Here is a 12,682-nt window from a genome sequence, read left to right as displayed (position 1 = left end):
TCCTTCCATTCCTTACACAAATATGAAAGGGTCATAATTGGTGAGGAAACATGAGTATACGGGTATGCCATCGAAACTGATGACGAAAAAATTGAGCCAAGATCGATAAATGATTATGGATTACAGTGACATGGTACGCATTGTGAGTTCTTGACAGAAGGACGTATGGCCGATAAGAAATACCTTAAGGTATTTGCTTGCGACGCTTATGCGTCGTTTTTACGCAGCTACACGAAAACAACGCACCGAATTTTGAGGCAACCAGTATGGATATTGCACCATGGATATCAAACGGTGGTAAAATACGGCTAAGCATCGCTGGAAGAGCTCAAGTTCAGAAGTGCTTCACGGATTGGAAAAACATTGACGCAAGTGCATTACGCTTAAGGGGAATGGATGATTTTGAAGGGGAAAAAACTCAACTTTTTTGAACATACCTCGTACATGCTCCCTTTTTTTTAATTATTTTCTCTTCTATATATATATTTAACTAAACAAATTTTTTTTTGTTTTGAGACTTTTTTTCTTCAAGCTTCAATTATAATCTAATAGCATAAACTTTGACCTTGAAATTCGCTTAATTTCACTGAATCCATACAGTAACTGAATGCGATATATGTTTAAATAAATAAACCTGCAACAAATTTATAAAAAAAAAAAAAATCTTAATTTTTTTAATTAACTAACAATGAATTATTGCGAACAAACGGAAACTGCTGGAACGGAATAACAGGAAGTCCAGTTTAATGATATGTTTATGTCTATTCATGTACGATATTCACGTAATTTTGAGCTTGTAACAGCACAGGTGTAACCGTTAGCAAGCATTTTTACATATATTAAATTCTAGTAGACGCAGGTGTAAATTTAAATTTTATACAGTAATTTATTTAATTATTTTCTATTCACAAATTTAAAACATCGAATTTCTAAGAGAAATTACAATGTTGAAGAAGAAAGAAGAAAAGAAGAAAATACCAATGCAAGGATAAGGAAATTTAAGATGAATTTTCATCGCTTTCTATGCAGATCTTTCGGTCATTCATTCATGAGAATAATTTTTGACGAAATGATCTACAACAATCGTTTAGCTCCGATATTCGGGGAAATCCTAAAATTTTTCCTTTTTTTAATATAGTGCGCCTCGTTTCAAAAGTTTGCTTTTTCACGGCAATTCGGTTTGGTTGAGTTGATTATAGAGCGCAAACAAATGCGGTGTTATGCTTCTAGTGTATATATATGTATTTACATCACTTGTGGCACGGTATTAAGTTAGTGCGAATGCAGGTAACACGCAGAGGGGCTTAAGATAGATCCATCTTTTATTATACCGATCGATTCATAATCATAATTTGAATTAATCTAAGCCTGTCTGACCATCAAAGAATTTAAGAAATTTTTCAGTCTTAGCATACTCTTAGACTTAAAGTATTAAGTATTGAAACTTTGACAAAAAATATCAGAAAATATCAAATCGAAAAGCAATTATACAGTACACGAAAATATAGACATTAAGGTACATTAATAAAAGCAGACACAAGTATAAGCAAAGTATTACAGGCGAACATAAATCTATGTAACTTTGTTATATAGTTACTTATAAGGTACGGTCTACTATCGCACTGAGAGTCGAACTCGCTAACACCGACTTGGCAATCAGGAGTCTATCTACTGCCCTAAGTGGTAGGTCCAAGCTACATATATATTTATCTTCAAGAAACAGAGGTGATTTCTTCTATATAGTCGGACAAGGCCGATCGTTAAATAGCTTATGTCGTTTTACTTAATATAATAATAATTCATTCATTTTAATAATAATCCAACAATCATTCTATTTTGTTGTTTAGCCAATGTAATTTTAAAAAATAGATCTACGTGATCCAAATTTCCTAGAGTTAATTTTTATGCCAAATTGAAATGTTGCGCCAATTTTTATTATAAAATATTAAAAAAAAAATATCTTTGCTTTATAAGGATTTATTGCTTGTGAGAGCCCTTATGTGCGTTGGTTCCAGAAAATAGACTAATAATGTCCAAAATTGGTAAAGTTGCTTTCTATATCAAATTGCTATTATGGACTAATTTTCTTTATGACATAATGAAAATAAAGCTTTTTATCCATGGTTAAATTGCCTCATCCGGTCGATATTTTTCACACAAATTTAGTTTGCCGAAATATTATTACTCAACGAGTTTTCTGGTGAAATTTTTAAAATTAAAATTTTTTTTTAGAACGTTATATGGGAAGCAATGGAAAAATTCCATTTTTGATAGCAATCGTCCTTAGGCGAGAACAAGTTAATGTTCCCTCAAAAGCTGAAACCAGTAGGCTGAACACACGAACTAATGGAGGCACATCGGACAGACGAGCGGACAGACAGGCTTAGATCGAATCGCGAAATAATTCTGAATCGATCGTTATAATATAACATGGATACTGGTGGCCGTACATACAGTGTTGCCATGTAAACAAGAAGAAGAAGGACGATTCAATTTAAGCATTTTTCTATTGACGGTTTACTTGACGCTGGCACAGTTGCTGCTCCAGGTATGACCGAATGCGCAAGTTGACTACTTCTACCATTGCTGCTCTTTACACGGGCGGTGCTTACGTTAACATTGATATCCTTCGTGGTTCTGATGTTGATAATGTCCAATCCTTTTCCTTTTCTATATTTGCAAGTTTCTTCTCCTTATATGTTACTAGAACTGTGTAACGTATCAAACCCTTTTGTTTTACTTCAAGTTTGAAAACCGTATCAGCTCAAGTTAGTCTACTATGATCGACTTCTCATGCTTGAGATAGAAGATATACTCGTCACTGATAGGCACACTTACGTCTACGCTGAAATCAATTTTCATCGTATATTTTCCATGAATAATCGCTTGCTTCCGCAACAAATCTATTGAATTTATCAACTGACCAATCGATACACATTTCGTACGTCGTAAAGCCTTGTGTACAATTTATGTTTTCATTGCTTACATGTCATGATGATATTTAATATCAAGTTTCGGTGAAGTCTTGAAGTGTTCATCTACTTGCTGATATGAGTTTTTCTTTCTCGCTATATTTTCTTTAATTTTTTTTGGAATGTAGTGGCTATTATTACAGTTTACTTCACATTATTTTTGTGTCCATCTGCTGTAGTCATTTCATCACTTCCTATAAGACTGTCTCCACAGGTTAAAGTTTTCTTTAAACTTTGAATGCACCTTTGAATGCGACACCAAAGCGCTATCTTTTACGTCTAATTCAAAGGACAACATTGCTGAGATGTAACAGATAATTAAGAATGAATAGGTAATGCGAGTAATTTGAATCGAAAAATAGAATGGTCGTGATGCAAAGGTTCCGTCAGGATGTATTATTGCATATTATGAGTAGCTAAGCCGAACCAAAGCATAACTCAGTAACGCTACCAATAAAAGTTGTTACTGTTACGGCGATTTTTAAAAATAAAGGGACTGCAATAGACTGAAAAACGTTTGGGATCTGTTAGTCTTTTTTCCACATTCATTAAACATTGACCCTTTCAAATACTCTCGTCGAATCGAATCAGTTGTTTGAGGAGTGCTTCCGTTCTTATGACAATATCGAAATAATTAATCTTCTAATGAATCGCTTTGAAGAGACGATTCCTCGTATGTTGCCAGAGAGACAATCAAAGTAGTGCGTAACGATACTATCAAAATTGTTATTGCATTAAAATTAGAAAAACTGGATATTGGATTAATTCGTAAGCATTAATGACTTTTCATAAATTATTCAAAGCAAAGCAAACGCAAGAAAAATAAAGAATTTCCTTTTAACGGATAAGTTTCAATTACTTCAACTAAAACAATATGTTTAAGTAAAGTTAAGCTACAAAAAATTCCCCTATCTTCTTTCGATTGACGATATTGATGCGCGAGGGAAAGGGGGTATTAATAGTATAACGTTAACTTAATTAGCACATCATAAAGTAAGCAAATGAAGAAAGCCAATCATAAAACTTCATTCCGAAAGTAGCTTGCAATTTATATTGTAGTGTGATCGCATATCGTTATATGCATCCACTTTGAAGTGCGATAGAATTATGCAAATTCAGCATAATTCTTTTGCAAAAAGAAAAACAAAAATTAGGTCACACTCCAATTGGCTGAGCAATGCATTACGAAATGCAATACTATGCTAGTCGCCCCAATTAAAATAATTATTATTTTGATTACTTTAGCATAATAATGCCTATAGAATTAAGTATAAATAGCTCTACCAGAAATAAAGAAAATCAATTGTTTTAACACAATTCATTATAAGCGTATCAAGCGGCTGCATTAATAAAAGGCGTTCCATCCGCCTAAATTTTATAGGGACCGTCTCATGCCGAAACCAATTGGCATTGACCGATTGACCAGGTAGGGCAAAACACCATCAAACACTTGGTCATGCGTAGAGAAAATTGTTAACGAATATAAAGGACCGTAACGACATATATTTTTTTTATAACAATATATATATATATATATATATATAACAATATATAATATATATGTATATATATATATATATGTATATACATGTTATATTCTTATTTACTGATATATATGTTATATATTTAGAAAGAGTGTTTGTTGGTTTGTTCGTATAGACATTTTGATGACCAATCACCAACATAAGGCAAGAGGTTAATAATGGGGAATAATTGTTGTCAACACTAGCGTTGTCCCGAGCTAGAGCTTTCAAAGCGATCGCACATGGTTGATCTATTGCTTTGATTTCTAGTTAATTTTCGAAACTTAAGGTCTAGATCTTTTTAACGAAACACTTAAGATCCTAAGCTATCATTTTCCTTTTAGGAAGATGAGAAAATTGGGAAGAGTTGTGTATACATTCAAAATATAAGTGATGACGGGGCAGAGGCCAGTTCTAATTGATCTTAGTTTATTCTTTCTGTCTGATTGTGTTTTCTTATAAAACTTGCCTCTTAGTTACAGATGCTGAGAGGCACACATGGGATAGCTGATTTACTTTGGACGCATCGTCTGGGCGAAATAGACAACAATATTGCAGCTAGGTTGTTTTTGGGCTCTCCATCGGACCAAGTTACACATGGACCGCCGAATGTAGAAACGTATTCAATTAATTCTCCTTTTCACGCTGATTTATAGCCTTTTCTTATGGATAAAAAGTAAAATCTTATAATAGAGAGGTTGCTCATACGCCTCGAGCTAAACGAATTCGTTTTCCCACTGGCATATTATAGCAAAACAATGAACATATTACTCATACGCCTTGATTACTATTTATTAAATGCGAGGAGTAAGTTGATTTTCTATTTTTTTATCGTGGAAACTGTAAAATGATAAAATTTTTAGAATTCAAATTAAATTTATTTCACATTTGTTGTGGATCAGGTCATATGATTTTTTGGCAATCCTCCTACAGGTGGCCTTGCATAAAAAGGGTCCCTTTGCGCCCATGAAAATAATGTGCAATTTCGGTGCATTATATGAAGTGTATTAAGCGAAGAGTCAAATGATTGTCAAGTGGTCGTCCTTACTCTGTTTTCACTTGTTTTTAACGCTTTTTCTTGAGAAAAATTAAAAAAGGTATTATTTGTTATTTTTTTCATGTAAACATTTTTACAGAATAAGTCCTTTTCTTGAGCATGGTCGTCAAAATGATATGATCCACTTAATTTTCAGTACGCCGTGTCTTTGAGCCTAACCGTGACTTGCAAATTGAAACCAAATGCGTAAGAACGGACAAACAAAGCCGGAGAAGTAGACGGACAGAATCATTTTCTGAATGAATGCTTACAGGAAGGCATGGATCTATTCCAAACCTTTTTGTGTGTCGCATACATCCAAACAAACTTGATATACTCTATGGTGAAGATAACGAGGAAAATGTATGATGTGAAAAGGAAAGGACGTCTTAAAAATATTCCATAATAAATAAAGAATAGTTACTGCTTCAGAGCTTACCATACATTTATTACTTTAAGCTCTTATGTAATTATCGTTTTTTATAACTAATAATTACATATGAACTTCTTATTAATAGTTTTGCCCTACTAGTTTAAATCATTTAAATTTTAATTGATTTTTCTAATTTTATTTGCATCCTTCATCACTTGCAGTATAAGGGGTATGTTAAGTTCGTGCGGATATATGAAACACCTAGTAGGACTTAAGACAGGCCCACATTCTATTATACTCAGCGATTCACAATCATTTTTTGAGCACATTTTATGTGTCTGTCCGTCTGTCCGTTTTCTTTTCTTGTGCTCAAGCTACAAGTCGCTATTTTCGAGATATTCTGACGAGACTTGGTATGCGGAGATATTTGAGCGGACCACTTGTTCGACTATTTTCCATAACAACTTAATTGGAAGAGTCGTTATATAAATAACTGCATTAAGCCGAGTGGTATAGAGTAGTTCATGTAGCGTCTTGTCTCATTATAATACTTTTACTTTTTTGCTGTATATATATATATAATTTTCTCCTTATAATTTCTAAAATTCATTTCATATCTGAGGATTTAGTTCATAATAAGTTCATTGTTGTGTGTGTAATAAGTGCATGAGAACTGTTCACGTTTGTATGCCTTGTCAGAAAAAACTCCAAAGTGCCAGAAAACTTAACAAAATAGATATTTGAAAATGCAGAAACGGATACAAAAAAAAAAAAAAAGAAGAAGAAAATTTAGCTGCTGCTAGGATATACAAAAATAGATAACTGCACATGATGCTTGGAAATAAAACCTGCAATGCATACGTATGCATGTGCGTGGAGACATATAAAGTCTGTTGTATAATGCACTATCGCTGTGTATGGCTCTGCTTCTATATGAAACCGAAGTATTTAGTATAAATATTAACAAAAGAATTACATCCTCCAAATTATTAAGGGATACATTCATACCTCCCGATATATGTATACACACATATGTATATATATATATATATATTACGCTTGTTACTGAAGGCATATTGCTCATATACACATATCGTTCTTTATCGTAAGTCATATTCATACATAAACAAAGACTACTTCTATTGCTGAGTACACATTCATCCATGTACAATTATTGTTCTTGCCACAAAGAGCATACACATCATAGCCACGCATACAAATAATCTATACTACGTACATACATTTAATGACAATATACAAACTCACATGCAATAGATTTAACTCATAACGTATAACTAATGCTTATAGATATAACGTATCGTTGCAGTATTGTTGGCAGGAACTACGTAAAAAAACGTAATGGATCGAGGAGTCATTCTTCCGTGTTACGACAGTCAAAGAGGTAGGTAGTATAACAATCGGGTAAAAGTCGCAAAACGTGACTTCGACTTTAGGGATATTGGATTACGTGGCTTAGTTTACTGACTACCACTAAATGGTGGGTAGGTCAGCTAGGACTGTCGGAGATCGGCTATCTCAGCATAATCACCATACCCGATAACTAGACTTTACGGATAAGCGATTGACTTAGCTTAGTTATTACCATTCAATGGTTATTAGATTAACAAGGACTAAGGTGGATCGACTATCGCGGCGCAGTCATCATTCCCGATTGTTAGACTTTATAGACAAGATATTGACTCACTTAGCTTAGTCACTATCACAGAATATTTAATAGGTCAGCTAGGACAATGCGATATCGGCTATCTCAGCGTATTCAATGTCCGATTGTTAGACTTTATGGACAAGGAATTGACTCACTTACCTTAGTCACTAGCACTAAACGGTTGGTAACTCAAGTAGGACTAAGGGAGATAGTTTATATCAGCGTCGTTAGCATTCCCGATTGTTGGGTTTTATGTGCGAAGGATAAGCTGCCTTATTCTAGTCACAATTAAATTTTACGGACAAGAGGTTAGCAGCTTAGGGCTTAGACGGCTAAGAACGCCTGGTTTAGCATACTCACCATTCCCGATTATTAGACTCCGCGGACAAGAGATTAGCTGGCTTAGCGTAGTTGGTATCCCTAAATGACTACCTTGACAGATACGCCTAACCGATATAAGGTTTCCGTTCGATTTTAGGAAAATTCAAACCGCGTTTGTATCAATAAATAAGCGAAAAGTAAAACCATGATTACGGAAAAGGTGAACGGGGTACTCCGGACCCGGATTTTCGAGTGAACCACAGCATTGCTGCACTAGTTTTCTTCCTTACCGCCTTTACCTAAACAAATTAAAAAAAAAAATTGAGTTCGTAATTATTTAATTATTACAAACTTCTCAAGGTAAAGGAAATTACAAAAACACTTGTCCACGCATAACTTAGGTAAACGAAAAAGTTGTTCGTTTTTCTTTTAACAAAATGGAAACACATCTTCTCTACTTATTAAAGCACAGGTAGGTTTTTTTGGTTGATAAAATTTTCTTATTTGTCTGGTATAATCATAACCGTACCATTATATAACTTATATGATTTGTTTGCAAAAACTGGAACCAATTGACTTTCACACGCCCCTTGCGGAATCAACTTCAGATCATCAAGAAAGTTCTGCAGAAAATGACACCAATTCTAGTGAGCTCTTGGTTATAAGGTGAGCACGTCAAACTTTACTAGTGATATTCTCTCGATTTTTTCAGGATCATGAAAAATGTTTGCTGTTCACAGTTTAAGGAAAATTTTAATTTATCGAAAACGATCTATAAGAAGTGTTTTGGCGTTCGAAACCCAAAAAGACTACTGGATTAAAGTGGATTGAGACGAGAATAACGTGAGAGCGAAGGGAAATATGAGCTAACATACGCGGAGTAAGAATAAGAATAGATCATATAAACAAACACACGAATGCTTCAATTGATCATTGAAACTTAAAATTAATACACACAGACGCACACACAAGAAATGTACATCGATCGATCAGTCGATAAATTCCGTAAGTACACCTATTGCGAAAACAGGCGATTATTTATGGAAGGAATGCGGTGAAAATTGATTTAAGCGTAAAATGTGTCTGTTCGAAGAGAGAAAGGCTTGAAAAGCAATCATCAACTGCACCGACTATTTACAATGTGTAAAGAGACGCGTCGACAAATTTTCCAAAGAGTGAGAAGGGAGAAAGAGAGAGAGAGAGAGAGAGAGAGAGAGAGAGAGAGAGAGAAACTGGAAGTGGAAGAAGTTCACAAAATAGGAAATTAATAACAGGTTATAATCAGCATTGGTTCAGTAACATTATTGTAACGTATTGCAAGGTAAACCTTCTTTCGTGATTGTTCGTTATTTATTCAACTCCTTTTGAAATTTAGTTCGTACCAAAGAATTCTGATTTTTACTATGGTATAGATATCATATAGAAGTCTTAGAAGATCTATTTACACAATTATTTACAGGAACTTATATTTACAACGCCTTCATTTCCGTTCCGGTCTTCAACTCTTGTGATTAGACTAACTCGAGTCTCTCGCCTCACTTTTGCACGCCTTTATCTTCCGCAAATATTCTTCTTGTATACACTTTTACAAGCAATTGACCATTACCCAAATTCATCGCGACATCTTTAACCCACTAACCCGTTTTTCCGACCACTGAGGTCACTTTTACTTTCAAAAGAAAAAAATTTTGTTTTTTAAACAGATGGAGGGCATAAAAATTCGCCAAACGGCCCAAAAAAATTAATTTTCATACTTTTCCGACTTTGAATTAATAAAATATAAAAGGGAAATGAAATGGGACCGGGAGAGTGATCAATAAGAACAATATAAGTAGGTATGAGTTCACGCGCGCACAAGGAAGCACTTAAGTCCTAATGACATTAAAAAGCATTAAGGTAACAGTTGTCGACGAAAGACGCACAAGTTCAGATATAGGCTACTAAGCCACCATGAACTTGAAATCTTTTTGGATTTTTTAAGTCGGATAAATAAAAAATTGTTCGTCAAGCAATTGTTTCATAGAATATAAATACGAAGGTAACGTTTCAAGCTACTAATTGTTTACGAAAACTTTTATCTTGTCATGCGGATGAAGAGAGCACCTCCTTTAGCTTTCTAGATCCTATATCACAAGTAGTATATTGAGTTTGTGTGGGTGTAGACCCACCTTTTATTATATTAATCGATTCTGAACCGATTTAAGCCGGTTTGTCCTTCCGTCCGTCAGATGTCTATCCATGTATTTTTGTGTTAGAGCTACAGATAGCAATTTTGAAGATATTTTAATGAAATTTATTAGATTGAAATATTTTGACGCAAGGGTGAACGCTGCTGAAAACGATTCAGATGGGCCCACTTTTACCAGCAAACCCTTTATAATGACTTAATTTGAAAGTACGTTACATGAGTGAGCGAGTTACATATGAGCGACATAGAGTATTTTATGGTCTTTACAGTTATAGTAAGTTTGCTCAATTTGGACCGCGTCATGTAATGCTTTGGAGATCCTCGAATATGCGGGCTTGCAAGAAAACGATACGTAAATTTTGATCTGCAACAAGTGAACAACTGTATTAGGCAAAGTGTTGCAGGTTATCTAAAAAGTCGGCCTTGCCCTATTGTAATCTTATTACTTATTTTTGTATAAATCTTTTTATTTAAATCAATCACACGAAGTAGCTACGAGCATAAGCTCGCTATGTCGGCTGTCACTACAAATCTTTAGTAAGTTTTCAGGAATATTGTGCTCAAGTCTCAGAGAAAATATTTATTAGTACCATCAAGAAATGTTTAATTGGTTATTTACTGAAATGGGTATAATAAGTTTAAAGGCTAACAACTATCGTAAATAAATATTTCAAAGTAATAAAAAAACAATAAAAAAATGAAAAATAAACAAAACCGTAACAAATTTATTTAAATTTTATTACTTTTGAACGCTTAAACTGAACTAATACGATTTTTAAAATTGAAGTAAAACTAAAATGTTTGACACGTTAAACGTTCCCAATGGCACATGATCGTGGGTATATAAGAAGCAAGTTTTTAAATATCTTTTCACAGTGTAATAAGTGTAATTAAAAAATTTTAAATTTATAAAAAAAATTAAAGGGAAATCATTTGCCTGCAGACAAATATAAGTTTGGCAATTGTCTTAGTACTACTTGAAAATAACTGCCGGGGTAAGTGTTTCCGTATATATATATAGATGGATATGCATTATAAATATAACAGTAATTACATTTTAGATGTCAACTGAGAGATCATTTTATAAATTATCTACTTGCAATCGAAGGCAAGTTTCGGCATTACAGCTACAAATAGGGAAAACCTCCAAACGGTACGTATTCACATTAAATGCCTTTTATTGCAAGAAGAAAAAAACTTACATTACATCATTGAAAAATATAGATCCTTCTATAAAACCGAATTATAACGACACAGAATACTATATCTGGCATCACGGGTATCCAAAAGATGTGCACGCCTCCAAATTGATACACATTATAAAAATTTACATTTATCGAAAAATATGGACACTTACCGTATTCGATTCTCATCTTCATTTTGGAATTCGTGCTACGATATTTCCGTTAATGGCAAAGTTGGACATTATTCTTTGCCTGTTTGAATATCACTTCAAAGTTAAATATGCAAAGCGATAAAGCGGTCAAAAAGCCAAAAATCGATTAAGCTAACGTTAAGGCGACCATAGTATGGGATATGCAAGGTATAAATATTGTCTGACTATCTTGCAAAAGAGACAAAGCATCACTAGTGAGTATTAAGCAGCATTATATATACTTTTGAATAATGGAATTGCCGGAGACAATGACGACTGACATTATACTTTACCTAATTGATTTTTTATTACAAAAAAGCTTTTTCTCAAAGCGGTTTTCTTGAATTAGCTAAATTTTTCCACAGATAAATGTGTTTTGCTATAAACTCGATTTAATATAGATAGGAAAATGAAAAGAGTCCGAGCAGCCAGATACCATATTCGGTTTCCTCACGATTGGATTTAACACAAAGGTCTGCTTTTTTTGGGGAGAAAAAAAAAACATGTTTTAACGGCATCAGTCAGTTAAGAAGGATACCTGCTTCCGCCACATTTCCCTCTTTAGATTCGTTGAATTGTATGCGGTTAACAAATTCAAAGAAAAAAGAATTTTTCTACCGAGAATGTATAAGCAATGCACACTCAAACATAAATATATATATGTATACATATATATCTACGTACATATATGTACCCTTATCCTTTACTTTTCAATATCGCGCACTTAGTTATATCTCAGATAGTAGGTATGCATGTATATACTAGTCGTACTCTTATCCTTTACTTTTCATTACGTCATATCTCATTACAATATTTGCAACCTCTTTATTTTAGATCCAAGGCATGATACCCGGACATAATATCCTGTAACAACGTCAAGTGTAAGTCAGGCATCCCCCTGTACTTCTTTATGTATCGGCAGAGAAAAATATAAATTTCTTTCAATATAAAACAATCAATGAAAGATATCAACCAAGAGGCAAAGTTTAATGCCCAAATTCGTTATCAATGGGAATGGTGTGACAATACGATAACGTAGAGAAGTATTACTATCGGCATTTTTTCCTAAATATAAATGTACATAAAGTGTCAAAGTGAAAGAGGAGGCATGGATAACTTTCCGATGTCCATGATGCCAGATATAGTATCCTGTGTAGTTCTGGCCAGGTTTTACACGCGGATCGATATCTTTGAACAAAATAATGAAAGTTTTTTTTTTTTTTTTGGC

This window comes from Glossina fuscipes, unplaced genomic scaffold (genome assembly GCF_014805625.2).
Source record: "Glossina fuscipes isolate IAEA_lab_2018 unplaced genomic scaffold, Yale_Gfus_2 90, whole genome shotgun sequence".
Taxonomy (NCBI): domain Eukaryota; kingdom Metazoa; phylum Arthropoda; class Insecta; order Diptera; family Glossinidae; genus Glossina; species Glossina fuscipes.
This window is presented reverse-complemented; position numbering follows the sequence as displayed.